General features: G+C 41.4%; 20 non-coding genes across 20 annotated transcripts; 18 read left to right on the top strand and 2 right to left on the bottom strand.

Moving 5' to 3' along the window:
• Nucleotides 1–689: 689 nt before the first annotated feature.
• trnae-uuc (transfer RNA glutamic acid (anticodon UUC)) lies at nt 690–761 on the top strand. The gene has a single exon. It is a non-coding gene; the product is annotated as a tRNA-Glu (tRNA).
• A 2,397-nt stretch (nt 762–3,158) lies between these two features.
• Nucleotides 3,159–3,231, top strand: trnam-cau (transfer RNA methionine (anticodon CAU)). Its single transcript has one exon. It is a non-coding gene; the product is annotated as a tRNA-Met (tRNA).
• Nucleotides 3,232–3,969: 738 nt separating this feature from the next.
• trnae-uuc (transfer RNA glutamic acid (anticodon UUC)) lies at nt 3,970–4,041 on the top strand. Its single transcript has one exon. It is a non-coding gene; the product is annotated as a tRNA-Glu (tRNA).
• Nucleotides 4,042–4,236: 195 nt separating this feature from the next.
• On the top strand, nt 4,237–4,309 carry trnar-acg (transfer RNA arginine (anticodon ACG)). Its single transcript has one exon. It is a non-coding gene; the product is annotated as a tRNA-Arg (tRNA).
• Nucleotides 4,310–4,404: 95 nt separating this feature from the next.
• On the top strand, nt 4,405–4,477 carry trnam-cau (transfer RNA methionine (anticodon CAU)). The gene has a single exon. It is a non-coding gene; the product is annotated as a tRNA-Met (tRNA).
• A 738-nt stretch (nt 4,478–5,215) lies between these two features.
• trnae-uuc (transfer RNA glutamic acid (anticodon UUC)) lies at nt 5,216–5,287 on the top strand. The gene has a single exon. It is a non-coding gene; the product is annotated as a tRNA-Glu (tRNA).
• Nucleotides 5,288–5,650: 363 nt separating this feature from the next.
• Nucleotides 5,651–5,723, top strand: trnam-cau (transfer RNA methionine (anticodon CAU)). The gene has a single exon. It is a non-coding gene; the product is annotated as a tRNA-Met (tRNA).
• A 737-nt stretch (nt 5,724–6,460) lies between these two features.
• On the top strand, nt 6,461–6,532 carry trnae-uuc (transfer RNA glutamic acid (anticodon UUC)). Its single transcript has one exon. It is a non-coding gene; the product is annotated as a tRNA-Glu (tRNA).
• Nucleotides 6,533–6,727: 195 nt separating this feature from the next.
• On the top strand, nt 6,728–6,800 carry trnar-acg (transfer RNA arginine (anticodon ACG)). Its single transcript has one exon. It is a non-coding gene; the product is annotated as a tRNA-Arg (tRNA).
• Nucleotides 6,801–6,895: 95 nt separating this feature from the next.
• Nucleotides 6,896–6,968, top strand: trnam-cau (transfer RNA methionine (anticodon CAU)). The gene has a single exon. It is a non-coding gene; the product is annotated as a tRNA-Met (tRNA).
• A 378-nt stretch (nt 6,969–7,346) lies between these two features.
• Nucleotides 7,347–7,418, top strand: trnah-gug (transfer RNA histidin (anticodon GUG)). The gene has a single exon. It is a non-coding gene; the product is annotated as a tRNA-His (tRNA).
• A 292-nt stretch (nt 7,419–7,710) lies between these two features.
• trnae-uuc (transfer RNA glutamic acid (anticodon UUC)) lies at nt 7,711–7,782 on the top strand. The gene has a single exon. It is a non-coding gene; the product is annotated as a tRNA-Glu (tRNA).
• Nucleotides 7,783–8,145: 363 nt separating this feature from the next.
• Nucleotides 8,146–8,218, top strand: trnam-cau (transfer RNA methionine (anticodon CAU)). The gene has a single exon. It is a non-coding gene; the product is annotated as a tRNA-Met (tRNA).
• Nucleotides 8,219–8,709: 491 nt separating this feature from the next.
• trnam-cau (transfer RNA methionine (anticodon CAU)) lies at nt 8,710–8,782 on the top strand. Its single transcript has one exon. It is a non-coding gene; the product is annotated as a tRNA-Met (tRNA).
• Nucleotides 8,783–9,273: 491 nt separating this feature from the next.
• On the top strand, nt 9,274–9,346 carry trnam-cau (transfer RNA methionine (anticodon CAU)). The gene has a single exon. It is a non-coding gene; the product is annotated as a tRNA-Met (tRNA).
• A 378-nt stretch (nt 9,347–9,724) lies between these two features.
• trnah-gug (transfer RNA histidin (anticodon GUG)) lies at nt 9,725–9,796 on the top strand. Its single transcript has one exon. It is a non-coding gene; the product is annotated as a tRNA-His (tRNA).
• Nucleotides 9,797–10,083: 287 nt separating this feature from the next.
• On the top strand, nt 10,084–10,155 carry trnae-uuc (transfer RNA glutamic acid (anticodon UUC)). Its single transcript has one exon. It is a non-coding gene; the product is annotated as a tRNA-Glu (tRNA).
• Nucleotides 10,156–10,518: 363 nt separating this feature from the next.
• trnam-cau (transfer RNA methionine (anticodon CAU)) lies at nt 10,519–10,591 on the top strand. The gene has a single exon. It is a non-coding gene; the product is annotated as a tRNA-Met (tRNA).
• A 2,116-nt stretch (nt 10,592–12,707) lies between these two features.
• On the bottom strand, nt 12,708–12,780 carry trnak-cuu (transfer RNA lysine (anticodon CUU)). Its single transcript has one exon. It is a non-coding gene; the product is annotated as a tRNA-Lys (tRNA).
• Nucleotides 12,781–13,545: 765 nt separating this feature from the next.
• On the bottom strand, nt 13,546–13,618 carry trnak-cuu (transfer RNA lysine (anticodon CUU)). The gene has a single exon. It is a non-coding gene; the product is annotated as a tRNA-Lys (tRNA).
• Between the last annotated feature and the right edge of the window lie 1,451 nt (nt 13,619–15,069).

Raw genomic sequence — 15,069 nt, 5'->3', positions numbered from 1 at the left:
CCTTGTTTTGTGAGGAGCATGGTAAGTGAAGGTGTTTAAGCACCAGTATCTACAATAAAGACTTATGTTCTCCTTGCACATACATGTGCAGTTAATCACAACATCTACGAACAGGGAAAACGAATCTGATTCCAGCTTTTACTTAACTTTGCAAGTACTTTAGAAAAAAGCCTACAGTGGATCATGTAACAGTAGGCTCTTGTTATGATCCGGTAAGTGTTGTTGCACATCTTTCCTCCGACGCATATATCCAGTCATGTGCCGTACAATCAGTTGACAAGCCTATTGCCTGGGAAGAGAGCAAGATCTTTGCTAGTGGATGGTGGGTTGCCGTGATCGTATAGTGGTTAGGACTCTGCGTTGTGGGCGCAGCAACCCTGGTTCGATTCCGGGTCACGGCAAGTTGTTTAAGCTTGCAGCAGGCTTTTCTTGCCTGTCTTTGGAATCATTTAAAGTAAAACAGGTGCATGTCTTGTTTTTCGGTAGTACTGCTTCAGCAAAGCGTTGTGCAACATGGCGTGAGGATGAGGCATGTGTCTGCTTGTCAGATTATTCTACCTTTCGTTCTCTGGATGCTTGAGAAAATTCTTACGGATGCAAACACTTAGGAAATTGTCCTGTATGAGGGCCTATTTCCAAACTCAAGAGTCTAATGACGTAATTTTCCTTGTGCCTTTTTAACCTTGGAGTCCCATGTGGTCTAGCGGTTAGGATTCCTGGTTTTCACCCAGGCGACCTGGGTTCAACTCCCGGTATGGGAAGCTTCTTGCTGGCAGAGGGATGCCTTAACATTTTGCTGGGTTTCAATGGCGATCCTGTTAGAACTTCTAATAGTGCAGCTTGGGTGTTGGGATCTTGCTTTACTTCAGAGCTAAGAGGCCCATTTTGGTGTGACATAGGCCTGAAATGTCCTCTTATCCACTTTGCATGACAGGTTCTTGCCAGTGGGCCAGTGGCGCTACCTGGAACACAAGCGCCGGCTTTCAGCACGCCAATCGTGTCACTCTTCTTCCAACGCCGCTTCCATTTCTCTCCAATCAGCTCACGGCACAGCGTCCATTTCTTACCAATGAAATCTACTCCTCGGTTATCCCGTCCATTTCTTACCAATCAAAACCCCTGGCGTGTCTCCATTTCTTGCCAATCAAATCGCAGCGCTTGCCCGATGCTCTGTCCATTTTTAACCAATTAAATGTTTCTCCACCGCGGGCCTTCCCTTTCTGACCAATCAAAATCCTCGCCACCTTAAAGCGTGGCTTAAAGAGATACACTCTTTAAAAAATTACACTCTTTGATTTTGAGTGTGAATTCAAACGAATTCCTTTGAAATTCAATTCATAATTTAAGTCTGGTTAGTAAAAAAAAACATATTATAAAAACCACCTTCAAGTATATTAAATATTGTGGCGTCTGTTATACTATATAAAATATTGTGGTATCTGTTATACTATATAAAATATAGAGGTACACCTGTTATACTATGTAAAATATTGTGGCATCTTTTTTACTATATATATATTGTGGCATCTGTTATACTATATAAAATATAGTGGTACATGTGTTATACTATGTAAAATAAATAGTGGTACACCTGTTATACTATATAAAATATAGTGGTAAACCTGTTATACTATATAAAATATTGTGGCCTCTGTTATACTGTATAAAATATAGTGGTACACCTGTTATACTATATAAAATATTGTGGCCTCTGTTATACTGTATAAAATATAGTGGTACACCTGTTATACTATATAAAATATTGTGGCCTCTGTTATACTGTATAAAATATAGTGGTACACCTGTTATACTATATAAAATATAGTGGTTCACCTGTTATACTATATAAAATATAGTGGTACACCTGTTACACTATATAAAATATTATGGTATCTGTTATACTATATAAAATATAGTGGTACACCTGTTACACTATATAAAATATTATGGTATCTGTTATACTATATAAAATATAGTGGTACACCTGTTATACTATATTAAATTATTGTGGCGTCTGTTATACAATATAAAATATTGTGGCATCTTTTTTACTATATAAATATTGTGGCATCTGTTATAGTATATAAAATATAGTGGTACACGTGTTATACTTTGTAAAATATTGTGGTATACCTGTTTTACTATGTAAAATAAATGCTGGTATACCTGTCATACTATATAAAATATTGAGATATACCTTTAATACTATATAAAATTGTGTGGTATACCTTTAATACTATATAAAATATTGTGGCATCTGTTATACTATATAAAATATAGTGGTACACTTGTTATACTATATAAAATATAGTGGTACACTTGTTATACTATATAAAATATAGTGGTACACTTGTTATACTATATAAAATATAGTGGTAAACCTGTTATCCTATATAAAATATTGTGATATAACTTTAATACTGTATAAAATATTGTGGTATACCTTTAATAGTATATAAAATATTCTGGTATCTACAATATTGTGGTATACATTTTATACTATGTAAAATATTTTGGTATACCTGTTATAATATATAGAACACTGTGGTATACATATTATACTATGTAACAATTTGTGATAAGCCTTTTATAGTACATAAAATGTATTTTTTTTCACATAATTTAGAGATTAACAGTAAATTAAGATTAGTGTATAGAAAAACGTGTTTAAATGCCTCTAAATTTCAGTAGATTTTAGGTACATTTAAAATCTAAGCTGCTGTTCTTTGATAGCACACCGGGATTTGAACTCGCGACCTTTGTATCTGCCCCGATCTTCCCTTTAGCTCAGAAAATGACAATAATAATATAAAAAGAAACATATTCAACGAAATAAACACTGCAGTTCTTTAAAAGAGGCAGAACCATTTCATTTTTCAGTTTTTGCTCGATGGTTAACTTTTCTTTTTCTCGCTTTCTTTCCTTTTCCCTTCTTCCCCCTTCTTCCCTCCATTTTTTCTTCTTCCCACGGCAAAGCAGACTATTGTTCCCCAGCTTTGGCGCAATGGATAACGCGTCTGACTACGAATCAGAAGATTCTAGGTTTGACTCCTGGCTGGCTCGGCTCCTCTGCTTTTGTCGCTCCCCAACATTCGCTAAGATTACTTTGGTTCTTGCCATCCCCTGTGGTGCTGGCAGGTAACTAGCTGCATGCCTGAGCCTGGTTAGCGCAGTAGTTAGCGCGTCAGTCTCATAATCTGAAGGTCGTGAGTTCGATCCTCACACGGGGCATTGATCATTTTTAAATAAGAAACATGCTCGTAATATCCTAAGAGACTCACCTTGTTTTGTTTGGATTATGGTAAGTGAAGGAGTTTAAGCACCAGTATCTACAATAAAGACTTATGTTCTCCTTGCACATACATGTGCAGTTAATCACAACATCTACGAACAGGGAAAACGAATCTGATTCCAGCTTTTACTTAACTTTGCAAGTACTTTAGAAAAAAGCCTACAGTGGATCATGTAACAGTAGGCTCTTGTTATGATCCGGTAAGTGTTGTTGCACATCTTTCCTCCGATGCATATATCCAGTCATGTGCCGTACAATCAGTTGACAAGCCTATTGCCTGGGAAGAGAGCAAGATCTTTGCTAGTGGATGGTGCGGTGCCGTGATCGTATCGTGGTTAGTACTCTGCGTTGTGGCCGCAGCAACCCCGGTTCAAATCCGGGTCACGGCAAGTCCTTTAAGCTTGCAGCAGGCTTTTCTTGCCTGTCTTTGGAATCATTTAAAGTAAAACAGGTGCATGTCTTGTTTTTCGGTAGTACTGCTTCAGCAAAGCCTTGTGCAACATGGCGTGAGGATGAGGCATGTGTCTGCTTGTCAGATTATTCTACCTTTCGTTCTCTGGATGCTTGAGAAACTTCTTACGGATGCAAACACTTAGGAAATTGTCCTGCATGAGGGCCTATTTCTAAACTCAAGAGTCTAATGACATAATTTTCCTTGTGCCTTTTTAACCTTGGAGTCCCATATGGTTTAGCGGTTAGGATTCCTGGTTTTCACCCAGGCGGCCTGGGTTCAACTCCCGGTATGGGAAGCTTCTTGCTGGCTGAGGAAAGCAGAGTGATGCCTTAACATTTTGCTGGGTTTCAATGGCGATCCTGTTTGAACTTCTAATAGTGCAGCTTGGGTGTTGGGATCTTGCTTTACTTCAGAGCTAAGAGGCCCATTTTGGTGTGACATAGGCCTGAAATGTCCTCTTATCCACTTTGCCTGACAGGTTCTTGCTGGTGGGCCAGTGGCGCAATGGATAACGCGTCTGACTACGGATCAGAAGATTCTAGGTTCGACTCCTGGCTGGCTCGGCTCCTCTGCATTTGTCGCTCCCCAACATTCGCTTAGATTACTTTGGTTCTTGCCATCCCCTGTGGTGCTGGCAGGTAACTAGCTGCATGCCTGAGCCTCGTTAGCGCAGTAGGTAGCGCGTCAGTCTCATAATCTGAAGGTCGTGAGTTCGATCCTCACACGGGGCATTGATCATTTTTAAATAAGAAACATGCTCGTAATATCCTAAGAGACTCACCTTGTTTTGTTTGGAGCATGGTAAGTGAAGGAGTTTAAGCACCAGTATCTACAATAAAGACTTATGTTCTCCTTGCACATACATGTGCAGTTAATCACAACATCTACTAACAGGGAAAACGAATCTGATTCCAGCTTTTACTTAACTTTGCAAGTACTTTAGAAAAAAGCCTACAGTGGATCATGTAACAGTAGGCTCTTGTTATGATCCGGTAAGTGTTGTTGCACATCTTTCCTCCGATGCATATATCCAGTCATGTGCCGTACAATCAGTTGACAAGCCTATTGCCTGGGAAGAGAGCAAGATCTTTGCTAGTGGATGGTGGGGTGCCGTGATCGTATCGTGGTTAGTACTCTGCGTTGTGGCCGCAGCAACCCCGGTTCAACTCCGGGTCACGGCAAGTCCTTTAAGCTTGCAGCAGGCTTTTCTTGCCTGTCTTTGGAATCATTTAAAGTAAAACAGGTGCATGTCTTGTTTTTCGGTAGTACTGCTTCAGCAAAGCCTTGTGCAACATGGCGTGAGGATGAGGCATGTGTCTGCTTGTCAGATTATTCTACCTTTCGTTCTCTGGATGCTTGAGAAAATTCTTACGGATGCAAACACTTAGGAAATTGTCCTGCATGAGGGCCTATTTCTAAACTCAAGAGTCTAATGACATAATTTTCCTTGTGCCTTTTTAACCTTGGAGTCGCATATGGTCTAGCGGTTAGGATTCCTGGTTTTCACCCAGGCGGCCCGGGTTCAACTCCCGGTATGGGAAGCTTCTTGCTGGCTGAGGAAAGCAGAGTGATGCCTTAACATTTTGCTGGGTTTCAATGGCGATCCTGTTGGAACTTCTAATAGTGCAGCTTGGGTGTTGGGATCTTGCTTTACTTCAGAGCTAAGAGGCCCATTTTGGTGTGACATAGGCCTGAAATGTCCTCTTATCCACTTTGCCTGACAGTTTCTTGCCGGTGGGCCAGTGGAGCAATGGATAACGCGTCTGACTACGGATCAGAAGATTCTAGGTTCGACTCCTGGCTGGCTCGGCTCCTCTGCTTTTGTCGCTCCCCAACATTCGCTAAGATTACTTTGGTTCTTGCCATCCCCTGTGGTGCTGGCAGGTAACTAGCTGCATGCCTGAGCCTCGTTAGCGCAGTAGGTAGCGCATCTGTCTCATAATCTGAAGGTCGTGAGTTCGATCCTCACACGGGGCATTGATCAATTTTAAGTGAGAAACATGCTCGTAATATCCTAAGAGACTCACCTTGTTTTGTTTGGAGCATGGTAAGTGAAGGTGGTTAAGCACCAGTATCTACAATAAAGACTTATGTTCTCCCTGCACATACATGTGCAGTTAATCACAACATCTACGAACAGGGAAAACGAATCTGATTCCAGCTTTTACTTAACTTTGCAAGTACTTTAGACAAAAGCCTACAGTGGATCATGTAACAGTAGGCTCTTGTTATGATCCGGTAAGTGTTGTTGCACATCTTTCCTCCGATGCATATATCTAGTCATGTGCCGTACAATCAGTTGACAAGCCTATTGCCTGGGAAGAGAGCAAGATCTTTGCTAGTGGATGGTGGGGTGCCGTAATCGTATAGTGGTTAGTACTCTGCGTTGTGGCCGCAGCAAGCCCGGTTCGAATCCGGGTCACGGCAAGTCCTTTAAGCTTGCAGCAGGCTTTTCTTGCCTGTCTTTGGAATCATTTAAAGTAAAACAGGTGCATGTCTTGTTTTTCAGTAGTACTGCTTCAGCAAAGCGTTGTGCAACATGGCGTGAGGATGAGGCATGTGTCTGCTTGTCAGATTATTCTAAATTTCGTTTCTGGATGCTTGAGAAAATTCTTACGGATGCAAACACTTAGGAAATTGTCCTGCATGAGGGCCTATTTCTAAACTCAAGAGTCTAATGACATAATTTTCCTTGTGCCTTTTTAACCTTGGAGTCCCATATGGTCTAGCGGTTAGGATTCCTGGTTTTCACCCAGGCGGCCCGTGTTCAACTCCCGGTATGGGAAGCTTCTTGCTGGCTGAGGAAAGCAGAGTGATGCCTTAACATTTTGCTGGGTTTCAATGGCGATCCTGTTGGAACTTCTAATAGTGCAGCTTGGGTGTTGGGATCTTGCTTTACTTCAGAGCTACGAGGCCCATTTTGGTGTGACATAGGCCTGAAATGTCCTCTTATCCACTTTGCCTGACAGGTCCTTGCCGGTGGGCCAGTGGCGCAATGGATAACGCATCTGACTACGGATCAGAAGATTCTAGGTTCGACTCCTGGCTGGCTCAGCTCCTCTGCTTTTGTCGCTCCCCAACATTCGCTAAGATTACTTTGGTTCTTGCCATCCCCTGTGGTGCTGGCAGGTAACTAGCTGCATGCCTGAGCCTCGTTAGCGCAGTAGGTAGCTTGTCAGTCTCATAATCTGAAGGTCGTGAGTTCGATCCTCACACGGGGCATTGATCATTTTTAAATGAGAAACATGCTCGTAATATCCTAAGAGACTCACCTTGTTTTGTGAGGAGCATGGTAAGTGAAGGTGTTTAAGCACCAGTATCTACAAAAAAGACTTATGTTCTCCTTGCACATACATGTGCAGTTAATCACAACATCTACGAACATGGAAAACGAATCTGATTCCAGCTTTTACTTAACTTTGCAAGTACTTTAGAAAAAAGCCTAAAGTGGATCATGTAACAGTAGTCTCTTGTTATGATCCGGTAAGTGTTGTTGCACATCTTTCCTCCGATGCATATATCCAGTCATGTGCCGTACAATCAGTTGACAAGCCTATTGCCTGGGAAGAGAGCAAGATCTTTGCTAGTGGTTGGTGGGGTGCCATGATCGTATAGTGGTTAGTACTCTGCGTTGTGGCCGCAGCAACCCCGGTTCGAATCCGGGTCACGGCAAGTCCTTTAAGCTTGCAGCAGGCTTTTCTTGCCTGTCTTTGGAATCATTTAAAGTAAAACAAAACAGGTGCATGTCTTGTTTTTCGGTAGTACTGCTTCAGCAAAGCGTTGTGCAACATGGCGTGAGGATGAGGCATGTGTCTGCTTGTCAGATTATTCTAAATTTCGTTTCTGGATGCTTGAGAAAATTCTTACGGATGCAAACACTTAGGAAATTGTCCTGCATGAGGGCCTATTTCTAAACTCAAGAGTCTAATGACATAATTTTCCTTGTGCCTTTTTAACCTTGGAGTCCCATATGGTCTAGCGGTTAGGATTCCTGGTTTTCACCCAGGCGGCCCGGGTTCAACTCCCGGTATGGGAAGCTTCTTGCTGGCTGAGGAAAGCAGAGTGATGCCTTAACATTTTGCTGGGTTTCAATGTCGATCCTGTTAGAACTTCTAATAGTGCAGCTTGGGTGTTGGGATCTTGCTTTACTTCAGAGCTAAGACGTCCATTTTGGTGTGACATAGGCCTGAAATGTCCTCTTATCCACTTTGCCTGACAGGTTCTTGCTGGTGGTCCAGTGGCGCAATGGATAACGCGTCTGACTACGGATCAGAAGATTCTAGGTTCGACTCCTGGCTGCCTCGGCTCCTCTGCTTTTGTCGCTCCCCAACATTCGCTAAGATTACTTTGGTTCTTGCCATCCCCTGTGGTGCTGGCAGGTAACTAGCTGCATGCCTGAGCCTGGTTAGCACAGTAGGTAGCGCGTCAGTCTCATAATCTGAAGGTCGTGAGTTCGATCCTCACACGGGGCATTGATCATTTTTAAATAAGAAACATGCTCGTAATATCCTAAGAGACTCACCTTGTTTTGTGAGGAGCATGGTAAGTGAAGGTGTTTAAGCACCAGTATCTACAATAAAGACTTATGTTCTCCTTGCACATACATGTGCAGTTAATCACAACATCTACGAACAGGGAAAACGAATCTGATTCCAGCTTTTACTTAACTTTGCAAGTACTTTAGAAAAAAGCCTACAGTGGATCATGTAACAGTAGGCTCTTGTTATGATCCGGTAAGTGTTGTTGCACATCTTTCCTCCGATGCATATATCCAGTCATGTGCCTTACAATCAGTGGCACAGTGGCGCAATGGATAACCCATCTGACTACGGATCAGAAGATTCTAGGTTCAACCTCTGGCTGGCTCGGCTCCTCTGCTTTTGTCGCTCCCCAACATTCGCTAAGATTACTTTGGTTCTTGCCATCCCCTGTGGTGCTGGCAGGTAACTAGCTGCATGCCTGAGCCTCGTTAGCGCAGTAGGTAGCGCGTCAGTCTCATAATCTGAAGGTCGTGAGTTCGATCCTCACAAGGGGCATTGATCATTTTTAAATAAGAAACATGCTCGTAATATCCTAAGAGACTCACCTTGTTTTGTTTGGAGCATGGTAAGTGAAGGAGTTTAAGCACCAGTATCTACAATAAAGACTTATGTTCTCCTTGCACATACATGTGCAGTTAATCACAACATCTACGAACAGGGAAAACGAATCTGATTCCAGCTTTTACTTAACTTTGCAAGTACTTTAGAAAAAAGCCTACAGTGGATCATGTAACAGTAGGCTCTTGTTATGATCCGGTAAGTGTTGTTGCACATCTTTCCTCCGATGCATATATCCAGTCATGTGCCTTACAATCAGTGGCACAGTGGCGCAATGGATAACCCATCTGACTACGGATCAGAAGATTCTAGGTTCAACCTCTGGCTGGCTCGGCTCCTCTGCTTTTGTCGCTCCCCAACATTCGCTAAGATTACTTTGGTTCTTGCCATCCCCTGTGGTGCTGGCAGGTAACTAGCTGCATGCCTGAGCCTCGTTAGCGCAGTAGGTAGCGCGTCAGTCTCATAATCTGAAGGTCGTGAGTTCGATCCTCACAAGGGGCATTGATCATTTTTAAATAAGAAACATGCTCGTAATATCCTAAGAGACTCACCTTGTTTTGTTTGGAGCATGGTAAGTGAAGGAGTTTAAGCACCAGTATCTACAATAAAGACTTATGTTCTCCTTGCACATACATGTGCAGTTAATCACAACATCTACGAACAGGGAAAACGAATCTGATTCCAGCTTTTACTTAACTTTGCAAGTACTTTAGAAAAAAGCCTACAGTGGATCATGTAACAGTAGGCTCTTGTTATGATCCGGTAAGTGTTGTTGCACATCTTTCCTCCGATGCATATATCCAGTCATGTGCCGTACAATCAGTTGACAAGCCTGTTGCCTGGGAAGAGAGCAAGTTCTTTGTTAGTGGATGGTGGGGTGCCGTGATAGTATAGTGGTTAGTACTCTGCGTTGTGGCCGCAGCAACCACGGTTCGAATCCGGGTCACGGCAAGTCCTTTAAGCTTGCAGCAGGCTTTTCTTGCCTGTCTTTGGAATCTTTTAAAGTAAAACAGGTGCATGTCTTGTTTTTCAGTAGTACTGCTTCAGCAAAGCGTTGTGCAACATGGCGTGAGGATGAGGCATGTGTCTGCTTGTCAGATTATTCTAAATTTCGTTTCTGGATGCTTGAGAAAATTCTTACGGATGCAAACACTTAGGAAATTGTCCTGCAGGAGGGCCTATTTCTAAACTCAAGAGTCTAATGACATAATTTTCCTTGTGCCTTTTTAACCTTGGAGTCCCATATGGTCTAGCGGTTAGGATTCCTGGTTTTCACCCAGGCGGCCCGGGTTCAACTCCCGGTATGGGAAGCTTCTTGCTGGCTGAGGAAAGCAGAGTGATGCCTTAACATTTTGCTGGGTTTCAATGTCGATCCTGTTAGAACTTCTAATAGTGCAGCTTGGGTGTTGGGATCTTGCTTTACTTCAGAGCTAAGAGGCCCATTTTGGTGTGACATAGGCCTGAAATGTCCTCTTATCCACTTTGCCTGACAGGTTCTTGCTGGTGGTCCAGTGGCGCAATGGATAACGCGTCTGACTACGGATCAGAAGATTCTAGGTTCGACTCCTGGCTGCCTCGGCTCCTCTGCTTTTGTCGCTCCCCAACATTCGCTAAGATTACTTTGGTTCTTGCCATCCCCTGTGGTGCTGGCAGGTAACTAGCTGCATGCCTGAGCCTGGTTAGCGCAGTAGGTAGCGCGTCAGTCTCATAATCTGAAGGTCGTGAGTTCGATCCTCACACGGGGCATTGATCATTTTTAAATAAGAAACATGCTCGTAATGTCCTAAGAGACTCACCTTGTTTTGTGAGGAGCATGGTAAGTGAAGGTGTTTAAGCACCAGTATCTAAAATAAAGACTTATGTTCTCCTTGCACATACATGTGTAGTTAATCACAACATCTACGAACAGGGAAAACGAATCTGATTCCAGCTTTTACTTAACTTTGCAAGTACTTTAGAAAAAAGCCTACAGTGGATCATGTAACAGTAGGCTCTTGATATGATCCGGTAAGTGTTGTTGCACATCTTTCCTCCGATGCATATATCCAGTCATGTGCCTTACAATCAGTGGCACAGTGGCGCAATGGATAACCCATCTGACTACGGATCAGAAGATTCTAGGTTCGACCTCTGGCTGGCTCGGCTCCTCTGCTTTTGTCGCTCCCCAACATTCGCTAAGATTACTTTGGTTCTTGCCATCCCCTATGGTGCTGGCAGGTAACTAGCTGCATGCCTGAGCCTAGTTAGCGCTACCTGGAACACAAGCGCCGGCTTTCAGCACGCCAATCGTGTCACTCTTTTTCCAACGCCGCTTCCATTTCTCTCCAATCAGCTCACGGCACAGCGTCCATTTCTTACCAATGAAATCTACTCCTCGTTTATCCCGTCCATTTCTTACCAATCAAAACCCCTGGCGTGTCTCCATTTCTTGCCAATCAAATCGCAGCGCTTGCCCGATGCTCTGTCCATTTTTAACCAATTAAATGTTTCTCCACCGCGGGCCTTCCATTTCTGACCAATCAAAATCCTCGCCACCTTAAAGCGTGGCTTAAAGAGATACACTCTTTAAAAAATTACACTCTTTGATTTTGAGTGTGAATTCAAACGAATTCCTTTGAAATTCAATTCATAATTTAAGTCTGGTTAGTAAAAAAATACATATTATAAAAAACACCTTCAAGTATATTAAATATTGTGGCGTCTGTTATACTATATAAAATATTGTGGTATCTGTTATACTATATAAAATATAGAGGTACACCTGTTATACTATGTAAAATATTGTGGCATCTTTTTTACTATATATATATTGTGGCATCTGTTATACTATATAAAATATAGTGGTACATGTGTTATACTATGTAAAATAAATGCTGGTATACCTGTTATAATATATAAAATATTGAGATATACCTTTAATACTATATAAAATTGTGTGGTATACCTTTAATACTATATAAAATATTGTGGCATCTGTTATACTATATAAAATATTGTGGTAACCTGTCATACTATATAAAATATTGTGATATAACTTTAATACTGTATAAAATATTGTGGTATACCTTTAATAGTATATAAAATATTCTGGTATCTACAATATTGTGGTATACATTTTATACTATGTAAAATATTTTGGTATACCTGTTATAATATATAGAACACTGTGGTATACATATTATACTATGTAACAATTTGTGATAAGCCTTTTATAGTACATAAAATGTATTTTTTTTTCACATAATTTAGAGATTAACAGTAAATTAAGATTAGTGTATAGAAAAACATGCTTAAATGCCTCTAAATTTCAGTAGATTTTAGGTACATTTAAAATCTAAGCTGCTGTTCTTTGATAGCACACCGGGATTTGAACTCGCGACCTTTGTATCTGCCCCGATCTTCCCTTTAGCTCAGAAAATGACAATAATAATATAAAAAGAAACATATTCAACGAAATAAACACTGCAGTTCTTTAAAAGAGGCAGAACCATTTCATTTTTCAGTTTTTGCTCGATGGTTAACTTTTCTTTTTCTCGCTTTCTTTCCTTTTCCCTTCTTCCCCCTTCTTCCCTCCATTTTTTCTTCTTCCCACGGCAAAGCAGACTATTGTTCCCCAGCTTTGGCGCAATCGGTTAGCGTGTTCGGCTGTTAACCGAAAGGTTGGTGGTTCGAGCCCACCCAGGGACGCTGAGTTTTGTGTTATCTTGCACACTTCTGTTCCAACACTGACTTACTTCACATTTTCAGTTTAACTAGTGCTTTCAGAAGCACTTGATTGGCTGTGACATGTTTGGCATGTGGGAGTTTTGCAAGGAGGTGAAACCTGCAGGAAGTTCAGCCCTGTGTTAAAAAGAGTTCTACTCGCCCAACGTGGGGCTCGAACCCACGACCCTGAGATTAAGAGTCTCATGCTCTACCGACTGAGCTAGCCGGGCTGACGTTTCTAGCCTCTGTGTCGTAGGTCCTGCACTGCAACTATTGGGGGCACTGTTAAATGTTTTAAAGCCGTCTGTGAAAACTTTTCACGGCGCTGTCTCTGTGGAGCAATCGGTTAGCGCGTTCGGCTGTTAACCGAAAGGTTTTTGGTTCGAGCCCACCCAGGGACGCTGAGTTTTGTGTTATCTTGCACACTTCTGTTCCAACACTGACTTACTTCACATTTTCAGTTTAACTAGTGCTTTCAGAAGCACTTGATTGGCTGTGACATGTTTGACATGTGGGAGTTTTCCAAGGAGGTGAAACCTGCCGGAAGTTCAGCCTTGTGTTAAAAAGAGTTCTACTCGCCCAACATGGGGCTCGAACCCACGACCCTGAGATTAAGAGTCTCATGCTCTACCGACTGAGCTAGCCGGGCTGACGTTTCTAGCCTCCGTGTCGTAGGTCCTGCACTGCAACTATCGGGGGCACTGTTAAATGTTTTAAAGCCGTCTGTGAAAACGTTTCACGGCGCTGTCTCTGTGGCGCAATCGGTTAGCGCGTTCAGCTGTTAACCGAAAGGATGGTGGTTCGAGCCCACCCAGGGACGCTGAGTTTTGTGTTATCTTGCACACTTCTGTTCCAACACTGACTTACTTCACATTTTCAGTTTAACTAGTGCTTTCAGAAGCACTTGATTGGCTGTGACATGTTTGACATGTGGGAGTTTTCCAAGGAGGTGAAACCTGCCGGAAGTTCAGCCCTGTGTTAAAAAGAGTTCTACTCGCCCAACGTGGGGCTCGAACCCACGACCCTGAGATTAAGAGTCTCATGCTCTACCGACTGAGCTAGCCGGGCTGACGTTTCTAGCCTCCGTGTCGTAGGTCCTGCACTGCAACTATCGGGGGCACTGTTAAATGTTTTAAAGCCGTCTGTGAAAACGTTTCACGGCGCTGTCTCTGTGGCGCTACCTGGAACACAAGCGCCGGCTTTCAGCACGCCAATCGTGTCACTCTTCTTCCAACGCCGCTTCCATTTCTCTCCAATCAGCTCACGGCACAGCGTCCATTTCTTACCAATGAAATCTACTCCTCGGTTATCCCGTCCATTTCTTACCAATCAAAACCCCTGGCGTGTCTCCATTTCTTGCCAATCAAATCGCAGCGCTTGCCCGATGCTCTGTCCATTTTTAACCAATTAAATGTTTCTCCACCGCGGGCCTTCCATTTCTGACCAATCAAAATCCTCGCCACCTTAAAGCGTGGCTTAAAGAGATACACTCTTTAAAAAATTACACTCTTTGATTTTGAGTGTGAATTCAAACGAATTCCTTTGAAATTCAATTCATAATTTAAGTCTGGTTAGTAAAAAAAAACATATTATAAAAACCACCTTCAAGTATATTAAATATTGTGGCGTCTGTTATACTATATAAAATATTGTGGTATCTGTTATACTATATAAAATATAGAGGTACACCTGTTATACTATGTAAAATATTGTGGCATCTTTTTTACTATATATATATATATTGTGGCATCTGTTATACTATATAAAATATAGTGGTACATGTGTTATACTATGTAAAATAAATAGTGGTACACCTGTTATACTATATAAAATATAGTGGTAAACCTGTTATACTATATAAAATATTGTGGCCTCTGTTATACTGTATAAAATATAGTGGTACACCTGTTATACTATATAAAATATAGTGGTTCACCTGTTATACTATATAAAATATAGTGGTACACCTGTTACACTATATAAAATATTATGGTATCTGTTATACTATATAAAATATAGTGGTACACCTGTTATACTATATAAAATATAGTGGTACACCTGTTATACTATATAAAATATTGTGGCCTCTGTTATACTGTATAAAATATAGTGGTACACCTGTTATACTATATAAAATATTGTGGCCTCTGTTATACTGTATAAAATATAGTGGTACACCTGTTATACTATATAAAATATTGTGGCCTCTGTTATACTGTATAAAATATAGTGGTACACCTGTTATACTATATAAAATATAGTGGTTCACCTGTTATACTATATAAAATATAGTGGTACACCTGTTACACTATATAAAATATTATGGTATCTGTTATACTATATAAAATATAGTGGTACACCTGTTATACTATATTAAATTATTGTGGCGTCTGTTATACTATATAAAATATAGTGGTACACCTGTTACACTATATAAAATATTGTGGCGTCTGTTATACTATATAAAATATTGTGGCATCTTTTTTACTATATAAATATTGTGGCATCTGTTATAGTAT

The sequence above is a fragment of the Astyanax mexicanus genome, chromosome 25 (assembly GCF_023375975.1).
Source record: "Astyanax mexicanus isolate ESR-SI-001 chromosome 25, AstMex3_surface, whole genome shotgun sequence".
Lineage (NCBI taxonomy): Eukaryota > Metazoa > Chordata > Actinopteri > Characiformes > Acestrorhamphidae > Astyanax > Astyanax mexicanus.
Note: the sequence above shows the minus strand (reverse complement) of the source record. Positions and strands in the feature narration are given on the sequence as shown.